At 34.0% G+C, this 27,639-nt stretch overlaps 1 protein-coding gene across 4 annotated transcripts in view; it reads left to right on the top strand.

Moving 5' to 3' along the window:
* Positions 1 to 27,639, top strand: part of LOC135196257 (tripartite motif-containing protein 3-like) — an 879,736-nt gene that overhangs the window by 532,521 nt on the left and 319,576 nt on the right. For 3 of the 4 annotated variants that reach the window (XM_064222946.1, XM_064222949.1, XM_064222948.1), the window contains exon 3: positions 20,605 to 20,624. The exons of the other annotated variant lie outside the window; for it this stretch is intronic. The gene's annotated coding sequence lies outside the window, so the exon portion shown is untranslated. The remainder of the gene's footprint in view (positions 1 to 20,604; positions 20,625 to 27,639) is intronic. 4 annotated transcript variants of the gene reach the window in all.

Genomic DNA, 27,639 nt, shown 5'->3' with positions numbered 1-27,639 from the left:
AAACTATAGCTATCGCGGAAACGTTTAGTTGTGGTATCTAGTTATATCAGTGTTTTCCAGCAGCAAATAAAATCCTTCTATCTACAATTTTTCATGTGCGTCAGGTCCAGAATTGTCCTCATCTGTTTGAGGTTCCGCCTATTTCTTGTGGATAAAAGAAGAATGAGTGCTTTGTATTTTATGGTGAATGAAGTATTCTTTTTCACGGTAAAGGCTGCTGGGACTGGCAACCATTTCTAGCCTAACTCTGAGGGAAAGAAGAAGAAGAAAAAAAAATGGGAGTAAGGAAAGACGAAAAACGAAAGGCGGGGAAGAAGTCAGTTGTTTAACATCAGAAAGTGGCCGAACTTTGCAATTCGATAATTGAAGATCTAAAGCTTTAGAATAAATGAGAAGCGCTGGTCAGACGGGTGTTGCGAGCGAGTCCGCTTTCCAATAAAAACAAATGACACATAATTGTCATCGAACGGCGCCAGAATTTCATAATGAAGGGCTAACAAGATTGACACTCGTTTGACCAGCATGAAGTATCATATTTTAAAAAGAAAAATTTTTTTTTTGCTTAGATGATTTATAATTTTTTTCATTCAGCAGTAAATATGGACCCAATGTTGTCCTCAGTTACCGTGGTTGTGGGTGTATTACAATCAAGATTTAAAGGCACGTTTGTTGTTGCTTAGGTGTCTTGTAAATATTTATTAATAACACCTAAACACTTGGATGGCTAAAAGGGATGTATTTATTTTTTCTGCATTTAGACTTTTGTTTATTTTTCATTTTTTTTACGATTGCAAGTCTGTTAAACTGGAATTTATAATAAAGTCTGAGGATGTGCCTTTCACTGCATCGAATGCTGTTAGATGTAGTATGATGTCCCGTCCCCCTTTCTTTGGCTGACATACTGTTTGGGAATGAGAGCGTTCACTCTGAAGTTTTGGTGACAGATTCTAGTTGGCGATAATTTCAAATTTGGATCATTTCTTTTCTTTTCCTCAGCCTTCTTTCCTTTCCTCCTTCCTGGAAGATTTGTTGTGTATAAAGACTGTTTTTTTTTAGTTTTTACATGAACAGTTTTTTTTATTATTATTAATTTAGCGGTTAAATGTTTTGTTGTGAGCACAAGGCGGAAGTTGAAGGTGACTGACTTTTCTGTCTTTCTCTCCATTTTATGCCTCAGCCTGGAATATGAAAATGGCATTTTTTTTCCTATAAACAGAAGTATATCATTCTAACAAAATTGTTTTTTTTAAATCTCACGTGTACTCGTTTATCAACGAAATGTGCATACATGTACGGTTAAGCCTTATTGTACTCAAAGTCCTTTAGATATAGTCAGAATATATGTAAAAGACCTCCATCGTACCCTGTTGTCCTGTTCAGTTCTGAATGGTTGTACGTTTTGATGAGTAAGCATAATTTTTTAGATATGTTTGATGTAATAATCGATTAAGACATCATATTTCTTCTCAGGAGAACTTCCTTCCCTCCCAGCCTCCCTCCTTCTCCCTATTCGTTCTTCTCCCCTGTCCACACTCCCTGTTTTCTTCCTTCCAAACCTTCCTCCCTTCTCCCTCTCTCTCCTCTTACCTTCTCGCTCCTCCTCCTTCTCCTCCCACCATCATAGATATCGGTGAACCTTCAATACAGCCCCAGCGAACCCAAGAAGTACTTTTTTTCTTCCTGAAGAACGCACAGGATGTGTCGTATCGACAGGGTATCGGGAGCTCACCTAGGCTGGCTTGAGTCAGCATCAATCGGGAACACACACATCCTCAGAATTAAAAAAAAAAAAAAAAAAAAAAAAAAAAAAACTCAAGAGTCTTCGATCAAATGCTGGTGCTAGTTGATCCTCCTCTCCTCAGGAGTGATCCGTCACCGGGAACCGGAAGCCAGTCGATTGCCACCATTCGATCGCAACTTCTCTGCGCCTTTTGTTTCCGTGGCGACCAATCCGGGGAAACAATGGAATGACATCTCGGGCTGTATATGCGGTGTGGAAATAATGCTTTGGAGTACCGGCTTGCCCTTGAGTTGATGCGAATCGCGGTAGGGGCTCAGTGCGTGTTGTATTCTCTTGTGGTGTTCGATTTTCGCTGTTTTTTATATTTCTAGATAGTCTTCTTTTTGATGCTCAGCTGATATGCAGCTCCACCTCTCTCTCTCTCTCTCTCTCTCTCTCTCTCTCTCTTTTCGTTCTGTGCTGGAAAACAGTATAATATTGTTTTTTTGAGATTTCGGGATATTCAGTTGGATGCCGTCATTCTTTAGACACCTGTTCGAATTTTAATAATATTTATTTTTATTGTGGACCGCATATTTTTTTTTGTGAAATAGTTGAGTAATGCAATTTTCTTATTTAAATATATACATTACGTAACACGTTTTTGCTTACTCTGGGAGTAAGCCTACAAACTACTTTGTTGTTGTTGTTGTTGTTGTTCTTCTTCTTCTTGCTCTTGTTGTTCTGGTTGGGGGAGAGGGGGCGGAAAGATCTATGGAAGAGCCTCAAAAGGTCTGGTCTGAAATAGATGTTTTGCGTTTAGTTAAAAGTGCAGTTATTTTAGAATAGTATTTATGATTTATTTATTAGAATGAAAATGTAAAAAACAGATAATGTACATGTTAAACAGTAAAGAACAATTCTTTCTCATAAAATATAGCGTATTTATTTTTATTTTCGCTGGTGAAACAAGGCTCTGTTTGACTGTATATTTTAGCACGTTTTAATTTACTTGGTGTGCTGAACTTAGAGCCTGTTCAATTATTTTGTGCTTCCACTTATAAGTGAGAAGATATGAACGTGTTTAATTTGTGTCCTTTTTATTTGATTCTTGTTGTTAGTATGAGTATTACTAAGTATGAGTATTAATTACAAAGACCACTTCACTTTAGGTTAGGAATATAATGTTTACAACTTATGCGTGAGGGGAAAATCTTGCACGCGGCCCGAGTAAGCTGGAGGTCGGATTACATCCTGTTATATTGAAAAATATTGGGATATCATCTGGTGCTTTCTTCAGATAATGTGAAAGCAATTTAGAGGGTTTTCCCAAAGAAATGACACAAACGTAAAACGTCATCATTTGGGGAAGTACAATGACAACCAAATGTATCTTTTGTCAAATACAGCTACACGCGGCTGTCCCTTTTATATATAACTTATATGTAACTGTAGTCAACTTTGCTTACAATTGCCACCAATTGTACCCTTGTGGTAGATACAACTTTACCCAATTTGCGTTCATGATAAGTGACTAATAATTAATGCTATAAGAGGACGTTATATTGTCTAATGTGTTTTTTTGAGTTTTAACTAGTATGAGTGCTGTGTATCCTGAAATAGTGTGTATTCAGGTAATTTTTGTTTCATCCTCAGGTCTTTAATTACGCCATATGTTACACCTACCATAGTTTTTGGAACAGGTATATAACTCAAGAATGAGATATTCTCAAACTCGCATTTATTTTTGGGATGTCCATAGTCATATTCATCCAGTTGCTTTCATGATTAACCTTATTTGTATCAACAAGGTAAATGAAACCTTCATGAAATTGCAGTTGCAGAAATTTAAAGTCCTTGAGTCAATTTTCTGTGGGTATAGCAGAAATGAAACTTCTCTCAAAGAAATATAAGTAAAGAAATTGGAGAAAACCCTAGTGAGGTAATATTAATACATCCAGGAGGCTCTCCTGCAGTTAAGGCTCTTGTAAGGGCTTTTCGTCTAATTCTGCTCGAGTTTCCGAGAGCCCTTTTCTCAGCATAGTGAGATTGGGGAGGATTAATCCGGAATGGGAATCTTTAGAATTCTTGGGGACTTATCTCTGTACCCAAGGTATAGTGAAGGGAGACTCTCTAAGGAGAGAGAGAGAGAAAAAAGCCCATGCTAAGTCAGTGGTTCCATTAGGGATATGTCAGGGAATGGGGCACTGAATAGAATATTCCTCCCCCACCTCTCTCTCTCTCTCTCTCTCTCTCTCTCTCTCTCTCTCTCTCTCTCTCTCTCTCTCTCATACACATATATTCGCGTCCTTGTTTCGAAAAATGTCCATAGAGTTTAGGTCGTCTTACATTCTTGAAAATTGGGTTAGGAAATAAAAATCTTAAAAGTGTTGGTATCCTATGTACCCTTGAAAAGATCTCATTTAGAATACGTAAGGTTTCTTTATAGTGCATTTGTTTATTTTTTATTCTATGTGTTATAAATACACCTGTAATCACTCTTATGTATTCTGTTCATGTAATAATTCATTTCCTTGTTATTAAATCTGATTCTAAATGTCTTTTTTTTTCTTTCAGGTAAATATGAACTCCCTCGTTGTACATTATCGTCCTGTTGTGGTTAACGAGAAATTTCTTCATGCGCTGGTAAGCTACGCTGAACTAAAATTTAGATTTTACCAGGATGTTATGGGCAATAGATAACAAAACGTTTCGTTATTTATATCTATGTTCAATACATTTGTAGCTGATTTGCTGAACAAACGTGTATATGTGTGATATGTACACTATAAATGTATATATGTATATGATGTATATATATGTTTGTATATATATATATATATATATGTATATATATATGTATATATATATGTATATATATACATATATATAACATACTATATATATATATATATATATATATATATATATATATATATATATGTCTGTGGTATTCACTATAGTTTGATTTTAGTTTTGAGATTTTCCTAATCATGGGAGCTTTATGAATATTTCTGATCCATCAGGTATATTAACAATACGTTTGCAATTTTATGGCTTATAATAGACATAATGATAAGATTTGATGTTTCCGTAATGTGTTGTCTTGTGACTGACACATTTTGAGCGCTGCGGTGGACTTGCAAAATGTTTAGTATTAACTTGGAAATATATTTTAGATGGATTATTGATTCTGTTTTGTCGTTTCCGTGCCATTATTGTCTGAGGTGTTAAAGTGGTTTACTTCTATTTAGGACTAGTATTATGCATTCATTTAGTTTGGCAGAAACGTGATTGTCATGCTTTAGAAGTTAGAAGTGTTCATACAATTTTTTTGTCACGTATATATATATATATATATATATATATATATATATATATATATATATATATATATATATATATAAAAGCTCCGAGGGTCATATTGCAAAATTTGACATTGCGTAGTCTCCATTGTTTTTTAATAATAATTTTCATAAAGAGTAACTTTTAAAGCGATGGGCACTGGTACCGGGTTTTTTTTTTTTTTTTTTTTTTTTTTTTTTTTTTTTTTTTTTTTTTTTTTTTTTTTTTTTTTTTTTTTTTTTTTTTTTTTTTTTTTATTTTTTTTTTTTTTTTTTTTTTCATCTTGTGCAGGTATAATGGCAGGAAAAAAAGAGGAGGGGGGATGAGAAAAATGTGGCCTAGTAGCCGCGCTGCCCCGGCACCCACCCACCAAAAAATATATAAAATGAAAAAACGTATGAGCTGATATTGTAAATACTTATGGGAAAATGCAAAAGGGTTGTGTGATTGTTTTGTACGGTAGTACTACCGTATAAGAATTCCTGTGGCAAAGTTTATGTTTGGTTCGTTATAATTACAGAGCCCTATTTGGATAAATCTTACTATTTAATTGTTTGTTATAATTTTTCTTCTTTTCCCAATAACCTGTATTTCATCATCTTATACTTGTATGATTTCAAAAAGGAACCAGCATTATTTTGTAATTTTTTCTTGGTAAAAAGTTTTATGAAAAATCTCTTTGCAATAGTAAGATATAATAGTTTCGTGTAATACATATGGTTATAGAAAATTAAAGATTGGGAACTGAAGCTTGAAACGTGAAGGCAGGTATTTAATATTAGTTTTGGGAATAATTTTGCATCATAACAAATGAATATGTTGTAAGTGTTTGCTTTAAACAAAAACATCTTTCATTTTACCTGCTTACGAAACTTATTTATTATTTAGATCTGGGATGCAACAGTTCTTATACATATTACATACGCGTACATTATGAAACCATGGGAATGGAGAAGAAATTAAATATAAATGATGCAAGCATTTGTACTTCATTAAGTACACTTAATTTGATAATGAATGGCGCAAGTCATAATCGGTATTACAAGTTTAAAACTTTTAACGCTTTACTATATTTAAACTTATTGGACTTACAACCAGTTGCCATTATCTAGCAGAATTCTGAAAGGAAACAAGTGGAGGAAGGTAGAGGAGAGAGAATGTTATAAAAACTAAGGGGAACGATTTGTCTTGTTAGAAAAGTAAACTTTTTTTTTCGAAATGTCAAGGGATTTGTTGCACTACAATTTCGCTGGGTAATCAGGTTCACTCTCGAAGTTTTTTCAGAGTTAAAACATTTGGTTGCTAATCACGTCAGACATATAACATGGGCTAGAACCTTTTGCAAATTAAAGTAGATTTTACCTGAATATTAGTTTAGTTTTGGAAACTTACCGTTGATGATTGATTACTTATTCTGTAATGTTTCACGCTCGAGGAGTGTGGAAATATCGCCGCAGATTTAATCAGCCGAAATATCCCAGTTTTTTTTTTATGGCGTTACGGTCAAAAATAAAGACCAAAGCTTCCGGCAGCTTCAGAAAGTGTGTCAATGTAGCGGAAATAGTTGAAGTCACCACTGCGCATATCTGTTCGCCAGCAGCCTTTACCTGTTACGGATGGCTGCGTCTCGTCGCAGAGAAGAGTGGAAAAACCTTTCGGAGTCAGTTGATAACTTTTAAGAAAAGCGAGATTATATTTCATATATGTAAATATTAGTCATCGCGATTGGAAACTGAAGACATTACGATTTCGAATGCTTGATGTAAGGATCAGTGGCCGACTCCTAGTGTTTAGGTTCAGTAGCTATAAGTATCTAATGTAATTTTCTCAGCCTGGCGACCTTTTACACTTTGCCCCTCTTTACTATTTCACTTATTATATGAAGGGTTTGCACTTATTTTATGACCTTCGGGAGTAATTGTCATTCCTTAGCGAGTTTTGCAGATGTTCTATTTTCTTTGCTTTAATTTCTATTGTTTATTAATTGTAGGAATGCTTTAATGTGATTATATTTCTACGAAGGGAATCATTCATATCAGTAACGTAGTTTGCATCCATGGAGCAAGTTATTATTAAAGAGATTTTCCGCTTTATAAAGGGCTCAGCTGCCTTTTTGTTTGGAGTCTTAATGAACTGGTGTCTCTTTAGAAATTGTCATGAAGGACCAATAAACGAATGAATGAAAGGTACGAATAATATGGCAAACTAGAAATGTATATGGAAGACAAGCAGTGATTTCATAAGCGATCGGAAAAATAGGGAGATTCTTATAACTCTGTCAGACCTGCATTTGCCAGGTATTCCACTCCGGCATCCTTTCAAGAATTCCGAAATTCATTCCGCATTCATCAACTTGATCTCTTATACTGTGTCCACGTAATTGAACTACTTTAAAGGACAACATAACGTCATGCCTCAGTCTTTCGTTAACCCTCTTGTCCTTGGCTCGTTTGCGCGAGTCATAGGTCAAGACAGCTTCCGACCCTTTTTCTTCCTTTGACATTCAGCAACCACAGATATGTTTCGCCGACTGTTACAACCATTTTCATTTATATCTATTTTGTTTTTCTTTTGAATACACATTACCAAGGTTTGATATGGTCGGATCTAAATTAACATTTCTCTCTGGAATATGATTTGCAATATGTTCACTTTTTATCTAACATAATGAGTGCATTTTACCTTCACTATTCCATCGAAATATCGTCAGAATTGCTGTTGTGTCGATGTATATCTTTTGTGTCCGTTCTGTTTTGTTGCTCTCCGCTATTCGCAACTCATCGCCATCAATATTGAGTTCTATAGACACGTATGCAGTTTCATCCATCACTGAACATAACTCTCCCTTGTAGGGAGAATACACATTTGTCTTCTAGTCACCGATTCTTTACTTTGTTGGATGGAGTTTATGCTGCCGTCATTTTATTTTCTTTTATTGGCAATTGTTGGGATTGTTCAGTGTCAAATATTTTCTCCAAAGAATATGTTGTCTTTAACATTGACGCGAATTCTTTAGTATTTTCCACATTTAATGGTAACGTATCAGGAATATCCTATTTGTTTCTGATAGAAAAACTTTGCCGCTTAGTGAGATAAAAATACGAGAGTAGGGCGATTTTGAGTCAATTGGAGGAGTTCATCAGGAGAGTTCATTTGGATGCATCCCATCTCATTGAAATGAACGTGTCTTGGTCCAAATGTCATTCTGAACTGTGTTCGGAGCGGTTTTCTCGTATATTAAGATTAATGATTCTTTATGCATCGTGGATTTACTTTTTACTGCAAAATATTATTCAGTCTTAGTGGCGTTCGGTGAAAGAAATTGGAACATGAAGAAAATGTTTAAATTTTGCCGCTATGGTTACACTGAAATCATTTAGAAAATTGTATAATAATTATCATATAATATTGGAAGTTTTATAAAGTTAATTTTTAGTGAAATGTTGAGCTTAAGACGATGACTAAAGCTGAGTATCAGCACACACACACACACACACTGACGTAGCAACCAGTGAAATGGCAGAAACCATGTTGAAGAGTAGGCCACAAAGGGCTTACAAAAATTAATCCTTCGTCCTGATGGAATACATTCTCAGTTATTAAAAGCTAATGAAACAGCTTCATTGGCAGTTACTAGAAAATACCTAAGAATTAGCCAGACACACCAAGAATGGGAGTTCTTAATGGCTGGTCAAATCCAGCCATTTTGCGAATAGTTTGATTCCCTGGACTGTTGGGCACGTAATGTTCGATTTTCCTAGTTGTGGAACTTCATATATATATATATATATATATATATATATATATATATATATATATTTATATATATTATGTAGAAAGAAATAATATTCTCTCCATTGTTTATAGAAGAAAATAGTGATTATTAACCCATTGGAGTTTATAAGTTTGTTGGCTGGCTTTAAAAGGCATATTATTTAATTGTCAGTATTTTATACTTTCTACCAACTTTTATTTACGTTTATATGGATGCGGAGCAAGCAAGTCTGTATTGATTAAATCGGCATTTTAAAGTCTAAAGATTATAGTTTTTCTTAAAGATAAGGTACTTCCGTCATTAGTGACTCTAGTTGTGGCGACGCAATTTTACATAAACTAATCAATCAACGAATTCTTCCTTGTCAGTAGGTAGTTTTCCTCATGGGTTTGCGTTTAGGGTATGATTTAAATCTTTGCCAACTAGTCAGCTTGCTTACGCATATCATTAACGCATTACATCGCTAATTCACTTTTAGTCATATTTTTACGTTTTACCATTTAAATTAATATTTTATGTAAATGACCAATTGTTCTAAGGTAAAAGGAACCGCTAGGTCAGTGTTGTTACCAAGTGAAAGTTCAATGCCATGTTTAAATTGCATCAGCTGTGGTGTTGAGATATTTTGTTGACGTATGAGTGGTGCTTGAAAATTTAAAAAACCTTATTTTGTAAGATTCTTTCCATGTTGATACGCAATACTTTTACTTTTGCTCCGCCTTTTAAATGGCTGCGTTCGAATCTGGTCTTTTCTTATAAAAAGTTACGATTTTATATTTACTTGAATATCGTCATTTTCGAGGATTTATGAAAATACTTACGAGATACTCTCTCTCTCTCTCTCTCTCTCTCTCTCTCTCTCTCTCTCGTCGTCTCTCATCTCGTCTCGCTCTTCCTCATCTCTCTCCCCTCTTCTCCCCTCTCCTCTCTCTCTCGGCCTTCTCTCTCTCTCTCTCTCTCTAAATATATATAAATAAATCAATCAATCAATAAACTTTTAAACAACTGGTTATTTTCTGTGTAGCATTCCAAGAAGTGGCAAGAAGAGCAAACGTAATACGACCGTAATTGGATAGGGGTCAGAATTTACCTAATCTACATTATGCATAACAGATCTCTTGTTTAAGACCATTAATTGGTGGTTAGGAGAGAGTTCTGCCTCATACCACCAGGGGCCTCGACTATTACGTCATTTTTCATCAGCTGGACTAAACCTAAACCATCAAATTTATCCTTTGCAGCTGACTCTAAGTATCGTGATGATAAGACGAAATGTAATGAGTTATAAAGCTGCAAGATCGCTGTAACTATTTATAAGAAAACACCAGGGAATTTTAGTGGCCCATTACAAAATTTAAAACAACTTTTAGGAAAGAAGTTTTAAGAGGCTTATTTTATAATCGAATGGGACATCATGTGTCAGTATGTGGTGAATAATTGTACAATCATCATGATACAAATTCATGAGTGCCTACTGATGCAAAAATGATTGGTTGTAAATTGTTTGTTGTCATAGCTGCCATAATTATCAAGGAATATTACTTAACATCATAGAATTTAAAGTCTTTTTACCTTGAGTGCCCAGCATTTATGAGCGTTCATATTAATGCGGGAAATATTCCGGTTATTATGGTTAACCGTAACTAGTTTTTAACTGACACAGAATCAGAATAATATGATTTGTGATTTTTTACTTCATTTATTCTGCAATTCCATCGTGATAGAAAGTCAAGTAACTTTTTCTTTCCATTAAAATATAAACTGTGGAGAAATAACAGACGCCGTCGAGTTTCAGAGGTAGTACTTAGTTTTTCGAACGTTGAAGAAAGTATGGAAGGCTAGAGTAAAAGGGAATACTGTCAATGATAATGACCATCTGCGTGCACATTACTAACTATAATGTCACGATGGGAATTTGAAAGCGAGAGTAATGCCTTCAGTTGCTCTCAGAGGCAGCGTGACTGATTGGACCAAAGAGTTTCTATTGCTGCGCAGCTATTTTGCAACATGGGTTGTATTGTTGAAACTGATTTTTTTTTATGGTTTCAAAGGATTTTCTTTTATCAAGGAGTTTTCCTATCATGCTTTTCCATTTTAAGAGTGTGTTTGAACTGGATAATTCTTGCACTGATTTCTCTTGTATTGTTTGTTTGTCAATTTGTGACGTGCAATAGTATTGTTTGACTTCTGTAATGCTCAGTCACGTTTGTGCGTACATTATTTTGTATTGTCTAACTTTAGTGTACTTTAGATTATTATTTTGATTTATTGAACTGCAACCGTAAGTTCTAAGAGTTTGGACTTCAGTAGCTTTAGAAGAATAGCTATTAGTCAGACATTTATCAACATTTTCACATCGGTACTTAAAATCTATATTTAATCGTTTCTCTTCCGTTTAGCGAGAATAAAGGTTCTCGCTCAGACTTCCAATGAAATGCTACTTAAAATATTATCTGGACTTATTAAGATGTTCTTAAGGGATATTTATTTGGTAAATATTTGCCCTATAAAATGGCAATATATCACTTTCATTAGAACGTCAAAAATTGTACAACTCTCAAAAATAGCACTTAACTTGTCGATAGGCGCCAGGTCCAGTGGCTTGGGCATCCCAATAATTTTGTGTAGCCCAAGTTGTTAGAAAATCAACAAGTAAAAATGCGAGAGGGGAGAAGAGTGAATTTTAACTGAGACGGAACCGACTCTTGAATGCTGAAAAGTTAAAATAAGCGTCTAGGGAAACGAAGTCAAAATGGTTCTAGTAGAGGATAGAAACAACCACACAAGGTTCTAAACCAGAAATATTTGGTTCGTTTATAGGTGTGTATATATACATATATATCTATGTATATATATAGATGTATATGTATATATACACACATGAATTAACCAAATATTTCTGGGTATATATTATATATATAATATATATTATTATATATAATATGAATAATATATATTATATATATAAGATATAGAGAGAGATAGAGAGAGAGAGAGAGAGAGAGAGAGAGAGAGAGAGAGAGAGAGAGAGAGAGAGAGAGAGAGATAAACGAGTGTCCTGGTAGCTCCCAGTTTACGTTTGCTACGCCCTTATTTTGCTCCAGGCCCCATTCATGTCATATTTTTATGTTATGTAATCAGATTACTGAAGATGCAAGAGAGGAGCGACTTTGAAACGTGTAATCTCTCTCTCTCTCTCTCTTCTCTCATCTCTCTCTCTCTCTCTCTCTCTCTCTCTCTTCTCTTCTTAATTTTTGTGGGACCAGATCACATGAAGCAATCAAGAGGAGATGTATCTTTATAAGGGCAGATGCTTACGACTTGAACGCAAGGAATGGATTTGCTTCCTTTATTCACGGAGCACGAGGGAGGGAGGACATATGCTCATCATGTGGGGACCAAATTCGGTCATTTTGTTCATCACGTGTCACTGAACAAACTTGTAATATTTCCTCGTATGATTATGATGATCCAAGGCTATTTGTCTTGTTCATTCATTGTTGTTGCAAGAGTGCAGAATTTAGCTCACCGTATGATAAACATGAATAATAGTTTTCCTTCGTCTTGTATCGTTGGAAAAGAGAAATATACTGTTATGTTACCAAGTTTTGAAAGTAGATCGTCTTCCGTTTTGTTAATTGCATTCCGGAACAAAAATGTCCTTTTTAACTAAGTAGTTATAAAAATTCCATTTTATTACGTATTTTGTTATCAAACGTGTAATTTTTACCTCAGGATCCCATTTCAGTTCGATATACACCATCGCAGTATAGTTGTGCAAATTTGTATTTTTATTGTTCGTTTATTTTGGTCATAAATGTGTCGCAGTGCCGATGTCGCTTGTGTGCCGAGTTTGAATAATGGAGGATAATCATCTCGCAAATGACGTCATTATGGTATGTGCACTCCCACAATGACTTCCTCTCTATTGTTAACGCAGAGTAATTATTATTATGCAGTGCTCTCGTGTACGAGAGGATCGCGGTTACACGGAAAAGATCGGTGATGGAGTTCGTTTACCTGTGTTGTTGATATGGTTGGCGAGTGTCTGTTTTTCCTATTCATTCTCAATACACCAATATTAGGACTGCTACTGCTATGAGAAGAGTCAGATCAATAATGTGCGAATCACAATGATCTAATCAGCCTTTATTAGCAACATTCAAAATCATCACAGTCATGTTCCACTCAGGAAGTGCATGTTGTTGACATAAGTAGGTGATAGTACTTTAGAACTGGCGATTTCGAATTAAATGAATGAAGTTATTTGCTGGCCGGATTTCCGTTTCTTCCAGGATCAGTCTCACTGCTTGTATTATTCTTCATGCCTGCCTTTGTGTATCTCAAATTTCGTTCTCTGTTCCTTCCTGTTACCTTGCATGAGGTCTCTTTATGGAAATAAACTGTGTTATGTGCTGACAATAGTCTCTCTCTCTCTCTCTCTCTCTCTCTCTCTCTCTATATATAATATAATATAATATATAATATATATTATGTATCTATATACATATATACATATTTGCCTCACTGTCGCAAATAGTTTGCATAAATGTTGTACTCGTTGTTATAAAGATATGCTCTCCATGTGCATTGCGTTTTTTTAGCTGCTTAGTATGTTCAAGCAAAGAAAACTATTGTCTTCTCAGCTGTAACGCGTGTACTTTTATAAAGGTGTATTACAACTCGTATCCGCGAAGACTGTTAAAGCATATCCATTAACCTTCGATAGATATTTATATTTTTAAAACTATTTTTTCATTCAATACATCTTTCATTACTCTCCTTTCAATAATATTTTTTTTCCAGCTGTTTTAATGTGAATGGAGTCAAGTTTATATATATATATATATATATTATATATATATTATATAATATATATATATATATATATGTATATATCTAGTATATGTATATATATGTAATATTATAATATTATACCCTTTACTACTGTTGTACATGTGTGCGTTTTATAAGTATACAGACACACATTGGGTTTCAACGGAACGTGCCCATTGCCTAAATCGTTCGGTATGGGTCAGAAATAGAACCTAGGCTCTATAGTTAGTGAGGAGAGCATCCTAGCTACTAGATATCGATGATATATATATATATATATATATATATATATATATATATATATATATATATCATTCACATTATCTTGTTCACACAAGGTATACAGCTTTTGAAATAGGTTACAGACGCTGTTGTCAGTTTAAGCAAATGTTGAAAGACGTAATCGAAAACAGTTTGAAAATAATACTGAAAGGAGAGCAATGAAAGGTGTTTTGATGAAAAATGGTTTTGAAAATGTAAATGTTTATCATAAGTAAATGGATATGCTTTAACAGTCTTCGCTGACATCTGCATCAAAATACACGCGTTACAGCTGAGAGGACAATAGTTATGTTGTCTTAACATACTAAGCAGCATAAGAAACACATTGTACACGGAGAGCATATCTTTATAATAACGAGCACAACATTTATGCAAACTATTTGCGACAGTGAGGCTCTGGTATTCACATTATGTAAATGGAGTGACAAAAATGTCTTTGTGATCGTGGAAAGTATTGCGTTACTGACTTAGTGTTATTGTAACCTCCATTTCTCTGCGTTTATTGTTTTGGACATGAGACTTCAGGAATGCTAAAAATTGTACTGGATTTCATAATTCTCATCTCATGAATTGCTGAATTTGGAAAGTGTAATCATGAGAGTTTAAATTTTATGCTTTTTTGCTTACGTAGAGGTAGAATTTGGCACAAACGGATTCTTGTCTTACTGGTAAGAAATCATAGTTCAGTATTACTATTTTCCAGGCTGAAATGTTATCACATTACTATCCTTATCCTTTATACATACATACATGTATGATATATATATGATATATATATATATATCTATATATATATATATATATATATATATATATATATATATATATATATATATATAATAGATGAATAGCCACATTCTGGGAATGAGATAGTTACGACCTTTTAAACTTTACCCGTAATCTTCAGTCACGTGAAAAGCTTATTCGTGCCTTTTTTAAAAGGAATAGTGAGTAATAAACTCTTCAAATTTTGCCGGGTGGATAACTGCTGGTATTTCTTGTATGTTGTCTAGGTCCCCAAGAGAAAAGGCTTAACTTTAAGCACTAAGGTAAAGATAAGAAATCGACACGAGGCCCCTTTGGTTATTCTAGCGTACTCGGCCGTAACCTCAAAGAAATATATAACTTTATTATAGAAAAAATATGTCTTGCTCCCTCAGCTAATTCTGTTTAATCCCTCAAAATGACTCGCAGTAGCTTTCTTTGTGTCTTGAAGTTTTAGTGGATTTTAGTCAAGGGATTTTCTCTCTCTCTCTCTCTCTCTCTCTCTCTCTCTGTGTGTGTGTGTGTGTGTGTGTGTGTGTGTGAAATATCTTTTTCCGTGTAGAGGCTAGCGTGAAGGGTATTCAAGTGAAATTCAAAGAAATAGATAAAATTTGATTTTTTTAGAATATACTGTTAGAAATAAAGACAAGTTGCATGCATGTGTCTTACAACAGTTTGAAAGACGTGAGTAACATTGTATAATGTTTTAAAAGAAGCAGGACTTATTATGACTCCTCAGGCCCTCTTTCATTTTCTTTAATACACACACACACACACACACACACACACACATATATATATATATATATATATATATATATATATATATCATCTATATTGGATATTAATCGATATTTGTTGCCTCATATCTGTGCAAGTAAAAACTGTCACGGTTCATATGACAAAAATTCATATTTTATAATTGTCAATTTCTTTGGGATGAAGGTTCTAGCTGTGTGCTCTTCTCTGCCATGGCTGTAACACACTACGGTTGCTAAACTACATAGTACCTAATTTGCTGTTGATGTGCAGAACCACAGGAGTTCAAATGAAACACGCCTAATTCTTCAGACTTGTTTGGAAGTTAACCCATGTCTATCTTACTGAGATGAGCATTCTGACCACTTGATTTATATATGTGATATAGTTATATATATATATATATATAATATATATATATATATATCTTATATATATTATCTATTATCTAGTAATATATATATATATACTATAATATATATATATATATATACGTACATATATTATGTATATATGTATGTATATATACGTATATATATATGTGTGTGTGTCTCTCTCCTTCTGTTGCTTTGTTCTATCACAGGGCCATCTGGTGATTTTCACACCATGAAGAGATGCGGGGGCGCTGTGATTTTGTTTTTAACGTATCTCATTTATTTTAGAAGAGGAGGCTTACCTGCCATTTATGGAACATTTCCTCTCAATTGGCCCGATGTCCTTGTTGTGTTGCTTGCTACCACGATGGTAAATAGGTTGATCCGATAATGTTGCTGCCATTAGCCTCTAGGGAAAAGCTCAACTGCTATTTATAAGTCCTATCTTCCGTCAAGGGGTCCATAACCTTCACTAGGCACTTCTCTGCCTAGATGCAGGTTGCATTAAAATCCCAAGTCATTTGCACTTCCTAGGACTGCTATATATTGATTTTACCTCCAAATGCTACCGCGGTAGCTGTCAATTTTGAAAGAATGATCTTTCTACTTTTTTTATTTCAACAAAAACTTTTAAAATAAATCTTAGTCTATGTCTAGGAAATTTATTTCTTTCCAGTATACATTGAACTTTAACAATATACATAAGTACACTTGAACAAATTACTATTGGCAGAGTTTCATAATTTTTCTTTCACCTGCCTGACGCACGTTCATGCCTTATTATCTATTTTTGTTTTCGAAGATGGAAGAAATCTTATGTAATTACGTTAAAAAGTCACTGATATCTTTAGAACATCATGTTATATTATTGCGTAGAGCTATTTTCCATATAGCAAAATTGATGTGAACGAAACTAAGTGATAAAAAACGTCATATCACAGCCACTGACAGCTAAGTAGATAGGAGACACCTTTCACTAGTGGTATCATATAAACACAGTCCTTATATTATCATTTCAATATTAAGTTGAGGGTAGTTGGACAATTCCAATTGTTAAAATTTACAAAAACTTTGGAAACTTAAAAAGGGCTATCAAAGTAAAAAACAAGATAAATATATAAATAAAATGACAATGATAACCGTAACTGTGAACTTCACTCTATTGTTTTCGACTTCGTGATGTGCGGAGGAGTCGAATGTCAGTGTGTCATTTATCGGTCAAAGCAAGGCCATTATATTGTCCTTGGGTCAAAGAAACATCCCCTGGTCAGCGAGAGACAATTATTACACTGCATTCGGTGCAAGTTCCTGTTAGAGAGATATCAAGAAAGCTTAATATACCGAAGAGAATCATACATAGATGAACCTTGTTGTTTAGAGAACGGCAAAGTTTAGAAAATGGGCATAGAAGTGGAATTCCTCGAATCACCACAAGTAAGTAAGAAAATACAGTAGTGTAAATGTTGCTGAGCAACATTCATTTGTGAACATTGAAATCTAACGTCTCGATGACTTGATCAAAAAGGAATCATGACTAGGTCTACGCCTATGACTGGTGTCTGATGAATACTTTAGATGGAGAGGGTAAGATTTTTAAAAATACACTTGAAATCTTTGATAGATGTCTAATGAATAAGTCTACATGAATAAGCAAGCCTACTTTTGAGGAGAGGTGACAAAAGCGTCTAGAAGTGATAAAGAGAATCACGATTGAGATGGTATGGGCATGTGTTGAGGATGGATGACGAGGAAGAGTGAGGAGGACTTGGGAGGAACCTGTTAGAGGAATAAGATCGAGAGGGAGACAGAGGATTAGATGGCGAGATAAAGTGAAGGAAGCTATGGAGAGAAGAGGTTTGGTGGTGGACGATACCTTTGATAGAAGGCAGTGGAGAAGACGCATCAGGCAACCGACCCCTTAATGTAAGGATAACGGTGGGAAAGAAGAAGACTTTTGATGAATGGGAGATTCAGCAAGGTTTACTTTAATTTTTTTTTATCGGCGTCCAGTGAATACCACTGATCGGGATGGAAACAGATTCAATGATGCATGCATTTTTTTTTTTTCAAAACCTAAATAAAACATTTTATTGGGAGTTACTTTATTCATATCTGCCTAATCCCTCCATCCTCCACCTATACGGCCCCACCGCAGCCCCCTCATCTCAGATTCTCAGGCTACTCCGACTGCTCGCTACAAACTCCATTGCATGAAAGCAGCTCTGATGATAACGGTTATTTTAAAATTTCCTCCAACGACAAACGAAGCCTTAAAATGCATATGTTTAGAGAACATTTTCTGCTCATAATTACTTTTTCTTTTATTCTCCAAAATATTTGTATACACTCGTGTTACACCCCATATGATTGTTGTAGTAAATTATATTAATCAATTATGAACAGGATCAGGAAAAAGGACATGGCCAATAAAAAAAGAATTACGGGAACAATAAAAAAAAGCAGATTAATATAGATATTGTCTTTTCAATATCCATTCACATTACATATCCGAGAAAACAGACATGGGCTAATCAGGTGTCAAAATCTGAAGTCAAATTTAGGCCCACTATTATTTGTTTAATAACTTCTCTTTTCATATATTTTCATGAAAACTATTCGAGTATACGTATATAACTGTAGTGCAAACAAATTTTTCATTTATAGTATTTATTACACTTACTCTTGGCTTTCGAACCGCTTTTAACACAGCGAAATTTACTGGATGTTCCAGTCATACTTCGATTTATCACAAGACAGTAACGTAGGCCCTAATGATTTGGGCTTGCTATCATCATGACTGTTACAGTTATCACGGACGAGTTCTTCCCTTTCTTTAAAACAATTCTTTTAGCTTCCAGTCAGCGTAAATAAAAAGCGTGCTAGATAGCTTTTATATACATATGTTTGTTATATTCATTGTTTTATAAGAACGGAACCGAGATGAGATGAAGAATAACATTGCCATAGATTTATTACTTGTGACGTATTGCTCTTTGGCTAAGAACCATCTAGTCGTGCGCACAAATAGGCTGTCAGTACAAGCTATCTTTATTTTCTCACTTCAGTAACTGATCAGGATATTTCTGATTTCCAGACATTCCCTAACATTCTGTTGATGTACTGACAGGACATTGCGAATGCTATCAAACTAGTATAGTTCCTCCTAAGTAGTGATAGTCAATTGTACATAGAAAACACGTGCTTAACTTTTTTTAAGGGTAACTTACGTATATTTTTACATTTGTTCTCGTAAGATTAATTTTCAGAGGAAATAAATTATTCAAAAACCGTTATTTAGACGTTCATATTTTTACTTGGAACTATTTTGATTTACTACAATACATTTTAACATAGATACTGTGACATACAGTGAGGCAAAAATGGTTCAACAGCCATTGGAGTTTGTTGAAAGCTGTTTAGCTGATTCGTCAATAGTGTTTGTTTGATTAAAATATTAGACAAGGAAGCGAATTAATACTTAATAGAATGCTATATCATGCAGTTTTTTTTTAAAGGGAGTGTATATTCAAAAGAGGTATGAATGGAATAAAGGTGGCCAGTGCCACATATGAAAAGAGAAGAAAATTGAGCTTCACGCCAACCATTATTTATTTTCCTCGAAGGCTTTACTGGATAACTTTTCATTTTCGTTATCATGATTTTACTTACATAATTAATTGGTTCAGCATGCTGTGAACTTTGCTTCTTTTCTGAGATAGATTTCTGTTTGGAAGGCCCACTGCAAGAACCAGGTTGAGGCATGTGAGGAAAAATAATCTCACACTAATTATTTAACCCTTTGTTATGGAAATTAACAAAGGGTTAAATTAACAAAGGCTGTGATATGACGTTTTTTATCACTTAGTTTCGTTCACATCAATTTTGCTATATGGAAAATAGCTCTACGCAATAATATAACATGATGTTCTAAAGATATCAGTGACTTTTTAACGTAATTACATAAGATTTCTTCCATCTTCGAAAACAAAAATAGATAATAAGGCATGAACGTGCGTCAGGCAGGTGAAAGAAAAATTATGAAACTCTGCCAATAGTAATTTGTTCAAGTGTACTTATGTATATTGTTAAAGTTCATGTATACTGGAAATAAATAAATTTCCTAGACATAGACTAAGATTTATTTTAAAAAGTTTTTGTTGAAATAAAAAAGTAGAAAGATCATTCTTTCAAAATTGACAGCTACCGCGGTAGCATTTGGAGGTAAAATCAATATATAGCAGTCCTAGGAAGTGCAAATGACTTGGGATTCTAATGTAACCTGCATCTAGGCAGAGAAGTGCCTAGTGAAGGTTATGGACCCCTTGACGGAAGATAGGACTTATAAATAGCAGTTGAGCTTTTCCCTAGAGGCTAATGGCAGCAACATTATCGGATCAACCTATTTACCATCGTGGTAGCAAGCAACACAACAAGTACTCTGCGCCTGTTAAAAGTATTAAATCTACGTATGGAACAACAAAAAGAAGGCGCTTTTTTGTGTACTACAGTGTTTTTGCTAGAGTGCGAATTTTAGGAGAGATTCATAATATTCCTAGCACTATTTTTTTCTGATTTTAGAATTTTAGTATTACCTGTCTTGTAATAGATGATATGCTGTGTTCTTTCTTAAACATTTATTCTGAACGTTCTTGATTAGTTTAATTATTCGTTTAGATATTTTTATTGCTAGAAATACAAAGAATGATTATAATTGGTTATTTTAAATTGTTACTTTGTTTATTTTCTAGCCCACTTTCAGGAAATACAGGTAAGGTATATGTTTAGAAAAACTAGGCACCATAAATGTAGACGCTGTTGTAATTATTGCTCTTGTATAAACTGTAGTTATCTGTCGTGCCACACACACACACACACACACACACACACACACACACACACACACACACTTACTTATACATAGGCCTATTTCTTCACTTTCAGTCAGCTGGATAGGCTTTGGCGTAAAGTTGTTTTCTTAGTGTTTGGGCCTTCATGCACTTTGAGTAAACATGCGAGGCTGAGTGGTTGTTTGAATTGATTTGTATGTAATTGTGCTAGTAATTTACTAACAACTGAGTCACCTTTACTAAGCTTTTCAGCTTGAAAGTATTACTTTATATGTATTACAAGCATTCTTTATTTTCGATTTTGATTGGGCACTTATGTTATATGCAGGCAGTATAGCACCGTGTATTTTAGACTTTAGTTTAGATATTTTAGAAAGCATTTATGTTAGTCCTGAATGATGTTCATTCTATTTTACGTTAATTAAATGCTTTATTTTTTGTTTACCGATTATTATTATTTTTTTTTTTGTGGTGGGGTGGCAAAATATATCCTAACATATTTTGATGAAAAACAAGACATTTGGATTATCAGACAGAAAATAAGGGTAAATGTATTGATTTTCCCAGAAATGAGATGTAAAATGTTTGTTGTTGATGCATTGTTGTTATGTAAACTGTGTAATGTCTCGTTAGTATTGTACCCAGTGTTCCTTGTTCTCGCACAGAGAGAGAGAGAGAGAGAGAGAGAGAGAGAGAGAGAGAGAGAGAGAGAGAGAGAGAATATGAAAGATTATTTTCAGCTCTCGGGCGATCTTTTGTGTTCCAACATTAACTTGTTATTCTTTTCCTTTTTGTTCCCCTTTTTTCCAGCTAGCTTCATTAGTGAACTTGGATGTACAGGTAAGCGATGCCAAGAGGGAAGTATAAAGAACCCAAAATTTCCGATACTTAAAATAGATTCAGTATACTGTATAAGTACATGAAGTAAACTCCTGCAGTTATGTTTTGTTTCACTTAATTTAGTGATTCAGTATTTAACTTAGTGATTCCAACATTTTCGGTGAGTTTTGTCGAATTCATTCACCCCGGGAGAGCAAAAAAAAAAAAAAAATCAACCCAGCTTCAACATCAGTAGTAATGCTAATGACTAATTATCCTCATGCACTTCAAAATTAATTGGATGCTTATTGTGTGATATTCGAAAATGCTTATTACGCTATCGCAAAAAATAATATCGCTAATGCGGAATGGAAAACCGATATTGTATGAAAGTGTAAATAAGCTCACAAAAAATTTTGTTTGAATGTACACCATTTCTGAAGCTATTTTCTTTCTTTTCGCTCATAGATACACACGACAGAGATCCTTAGAACTAAGCAGTTGAAGACTTTAGAAAAGTTTCACTTTTATGAGATTGTGATTGCTCAAAGAAGTGTTAAATATTCCCGGGATGATCTTAGATAGTTTTCTTGTATATTGGTTCCTCCTTTCTTGTTTTAATTGTATATGTGATGATGCCTCAGTTCTTATTTATATACCATTCGGTATCTTTTATAATAATAATAATAATAATAATAATAATAATAATAATAATAATAACAAAGAAGTACGTAGACGTTATGAGGTGTTACACAGCTTTAACATAAATTCAACTTCAGGTATTCATACCAACATTATATTCTTTGCATCTTCTCTAAGAGGGTGTGTGTGCTAGAAAGACTAAATACAGAATATTCATTTTTTTTATGATACACACACACACACACACACATATATATATATCTCTACATATATTATATATATATATATTATATTATAATATATTTGTTTTTTGTGTGTTATAATAATATTTGTTGAATATACATATATATATATATATATATATATATATATATATATATATATATATATATATATATATATATATATATATATATATATATATATATATATATAATGTGTGTGTAATTGCAATAACCATGGTGCCCTCTCCACTTCTCGATTTCTCCACACACTGGATATGATGTTCCCTATGAAGGCTAAATCCAAATGAAGATCCTAATGAAGAAATTCGGACGACCGGGTGAGATTCTCTTCCACATCCTGAATATCAGAACGTGGAAACAATATCCGCCAGGCCACTAGTAAAAGGTATAAGTCTACTCTTGCTCATGAGTCCTTATATTCCAATGTATAGTTCAGCCTAAAACTCAGTGTGACAATTCTATGTACACGACGACACTAAGAAGTGTAACCCGCAATAAAAATATTAGTACTTGATCCAGCTGGTTATGTGGCTTTGCTTTAATTTACTTACTCCGAGAATAGCTCTCACCAGTATTTTTTCATTTTTCTTCTCCTCTACATCTTGCGTTATTTATTTATTTATTTTTTTTAGCGTGGCGCATAGATTAATGGTTCCTTTTTATTGTGATTGATAATGATGCCTACGATGATGCATAGTCAAAAGGAAGGGTGTGATAAATGGTAGGGGCTTCCTTCCTTGTATGGGTTGCTAGCAGTTGGAGTAGAGACCAATATATTTAGCATATACAAGGTAGGTCTTCATATTCAGGAGATTTATAGTACTGGCCGGAGTGTTTTGTAAGGTATGATTTGGAATTGCAGTGTTTCTCTCTCTCTCTCTCTCTCTCTCTCTCTCTCTCTCTCTCTCTCTCTCTCTCTCTCTCTCGTAGCTGTGCTCACTTAACCACTGTATACCTACAGGTTATTAATCTAATCCACACGTCGTATGGTATGAGCAATATTTTTTTTTACTAAAATTATTCTTAGTAAGTGGGAAAGGATTTTTCCTGGTAATTCGTGGTGAATACTGATGATATTCTTTATGTGATGAGAACCTATAATTTAGGTCATAGCAGAAGCAGTCATAAACCATTAGGTATGTCGTAGTTATAACCTGCCTTAACATTTTCGTATTAAAAGCAGAAAACGTAAAGAATTCAGGGACAGAGTGTAGGAAAATGTAGGTTTGATGTCCCGTGGACATCAGCAATAGGATAATGGCAATTCTCTCTAATTTTGCTTGAGGATTTTGTGACATTATTTGCATGGAACTCCACAGGGACCTTGTTATTCATTATATTATTTATATCTGCTTGTGTGAACGGGATAAGAGCTGGATAAAGAGTTTGAAGGAAAACGGATATTGCCAAGCTATGAAGGAACCTACAGAACTGCAAAATGAACGATGGGAAATTATAAGAACCAGGGACAACGGAAGGTGGGGCGGTGGGCTGTTATTTTTCCTTTATAGATACTTTAGCATAAGCTTGCTAGGGGAGAGTTTGATAAAATGGAATAGTGTTTAGTGCTTGAAAGTAAAAGCATCAAACCAGAATAAACTGACGGGAACTATGTGGGAACATTTTCAGAGTTCGTGAATTACATTGTCATGTTATGAATCATTATTGAATAGAATGGCCGCCGTGAACCTTGTTATCGAATGATGTCTGAAGGATGGAGCAAAAGGACTGATCAATAAATAAAAGTCGAAACGCCTCTGGAAAGACAGTGCGTTATAGTCGTCGGGAACACGCCAGATAGACATATATGATGCAATTTTTAATCTGATAAATCTCGCGCAAGATATTTTCACTTCTTCTATCAGTCTACAGTAAATCCATTTCAAGTCATAACTAAGTCTCCTGCATAAGCATCACACGGATATTCTCAAAATATCAAAGAATTTTACCTTTTTTTCATTTTCTTGAAATATCGTGCTCAATTGCGAAAATTGAACGATTTTTTTAAAAATTGCGTTACATAAAAAAAGGATATTAATGTTCTTTGACATCTTTTAACGACAGCACTCTTTATATTGATAAGGCACTCTAAAGAATGTCATGAAGTTCTAGGGCTAAGGATACTTCTGTTGTCCCGTTTCATATGTTACAGGAGACAGGACAATGGTTATCTTGACAGTTTATCTCTCCCGACAATTAGGGCGATCCTCTCATCGAATACAGATATATGCTCTCTCTCTCTCTCTCTCTCTCTCTCTCTCTCTCTCTCTCTCTCTCTCTCTCTCCTGTACGTTTATGATACGCATATAGGTACTTTAATAAGTTATGCAAAAGAGGCAAGAGAGAGAGAGAGAGAGAGTTCTTTAATAAAAAAAATAAAAGAATATAATTATGGCGGTAACTGCTAGGTTAATAAAATGTCATGTTTTGTGACATGTATAGTTTTCTCAGTAAAAATTAATTGCTCACTAGTGATGAAAGGAATAAGACATGTGCAAGGGAAGCGAGGATATTTTTATGGACTTAAATGCCCAGAGTTCAAAGGTCACGTACACAAACAATGCCCATAAGGTTGCCTGTAGTAATGGTTAGAAATTCTTTAAGGGCTGTTATTTCGGCTACATATAAGCAGTGGTTTTTGATAGATGACAAAGGGCAAAGGTCAGGGTGTATTTAGAGAAGGTTCGTCCAAAAATATTGAATTATGTAAATGTTTGTAAATCTGCAAATTTTGGTCAAGGTTTAATTGACACTTTAGTATATTCCTTTGGCATTATTTCATTCGTTCTTAAGCATCTCTCTCTCTCTCTCTATATTATATATATATATATAATATATATATATACATATATAATATATATATATATATATATATATATCTATATATATATATATATATGTATATATATATATATATATATATATATATATATAGAGAGAGAGAGAGAGAGAGAGAGAGAGAGAGAGAGAGAGAGAGAGAGAGAGAGAGATGCTTAAGAACGAATGAAATAATGCAAAGGAATAGTATACTAAAGTGTCAATTAAACCTTGACCAAAATTTGCAGATTTACAAACATTTACTTAATTCAGTATTTTTGGATGAACCTTCTCTAAATACACCCTGACCTTTGACCTTTGTCATCTATCAAAAACCACTGCTTATATGTAGCCGAAATAACAGCCCTTAAAGAATTTCTAACCATTACTACAGGCAACCTTATAGGTCACTGGTTGTGTACCGGACCTTGAACGCTGGGCATTTAAGTCCATAAAAATATCCTCGCTTCCCTTGCACCTGCATTATTCCTTTCATACACACACACAGACACACACACACACACACACACACACACACATATATATAAATATATATATATAAATAAAATATATATATATATATATATATATATAATATGATATATATTTATATATATATCTATATATATATATATATATATATATATATATATAAATATATATATATAATAATATAATATAATTTATTGCGTGTGTGTGTGTCTGTATTGTGCGATATTCATATTCGTTAAACTCAAGATCAGAATTTCGTTTACAAGCACTAATGACTTTGTGCTATAGGAAAATGTTTTCCTGCGTCTCTCGTGAGGTTTCGTTACCTTTTTATTTTTTATAATCATACCTTTAAATAGTTATTCTACTGCCCTTAACCCAGATTTAGATGTTTCGTCACTAACATTTAGCTAGATTTCTAGACATTGTTAACCATATTGGTGGGAATGCACGATGTTAACCCCTAGTAGTTTCATAATTGTGCCCTGAGTTTTGTAAACTTGTTTACCATTTGATGAACCTCATTTCATTGTTACACTCATTGTTGTCTTTGACATCAAATGAAATTCAGGAAATCATCCTTACCATGCGCTTTTAGAGTCACAACTGTGAACCTCTTTTCCATTTAATGTCTGTTTTAGCAAAATCATAGGAGATGTTGTGAATGTGAAGACAATTAAGGTCTCTTGAACTGGTCTAGTCTCCTTAAACTTTGCATTAGGCCTATTCAGTAACTCTTAAACAACTGGGTGAGAGGACTACGACTGTCAATTAAAAGGAAGCCCTTGAAAGTTTTTCTTTTGGAAATATAGGTATGATTACGATGTCAGTATTGTAGTTTAAAGCCATCAGATCATTCAAACATAACTGCATCGTGTATGATATAATGTAAAGAGTAAAAATTTTAAAGTTAATTTTATGATAACACAGTGCACTGTCAAGATTATAATGTATAATATATAGCAAGCAGTGGTAATTCTATACACTAAGAATCTCTATTTTTTTAATGTACGAATTAAAATAACGAATTTTAAAACATTATAAGTTTCCCAGTAGCAAGATTCTTGCTTTATTGTACCGTTCTTTCTTCAGTGGCGTTGAATAAATGTATAGCCTCTTGGCTTATCTGGCGAATAGCTAAAGTTAGTGTTCTCGAATTTCTTAAAGAAAGTTTGCAATCGGACGCTCTGTCTCTCACACACACTTTAACTAAAGTTGGAGTCCAGGAGAAATGATGCCAATTATAGAACTTGTCTTTTGGAGAATGTGATAGAAGTTTTTTGTAATACTGAAGTCTTACTTTCAAAAAGATGAAAAGTAAAAGTAAGAACTATAGATATATAGTGACTAAACTGCTATGTCATTGAGAGAGAGAGAGAGAGAGATGGCAATTTTATTCTGTTTTTACTGTTTAAAAAACTACCCTTACCCATGCTCCCGCGCTCTTTTAAACCTTGAGTTGGCTGTATTTGGGCGCGTGTGTATGTAAGTAGCTTGCATCTTTTTACAATTCCATCTTAATTCCTTCTACAATTTTGTTGTAGGGGCAAATTTATATACAATTACCGAAAGCGGTAGCTGTCACTTGTGCACAATGACTTTCCATAGAAATTTAGACTTTTTATGGATATCACTTTTTCTCGTCATTCCAGGTTATTTTTATATCCATAGTGCTTCCTAATTAAGGTTTTTCTGGTGGACCCTTGTTACTACTATGTCTTAATACTTGTGAAATAAATAATTTGGACATTTTGAATTTGTCAAGGAACGAGATTTAAACGCCTAATTATGTATCTGAATTAATTTCAAAGTCGTCGATTTGCTTAAATTTCTGTTGTAGGATTACCTGTCTCAGGTCTCTCTCGTTGCTATCTTACCAAACAGCTACTATAGGTGTCTTGTCTGGTCAAAATTTGTAGAG

This window comes from Macrobrachium nipponense, chromosome 17 (genome assembly GCF_015104395.2).
Source record: "Macrobrachium nipponense isolate FS-2020 chromosome 17, ASM1510439v2, whole genome shotgun sequence".
NCBI classification, from domain to species: Eukaryota; Metazoa; Arthropoda; class Malacostraca; order Decapoda; family Palaemonidae; genus Macrobrachium; species Macrobrachium nipponense.
This window is presented reverse-complemented; position numbering and strand designations above follow the sequence as displayed.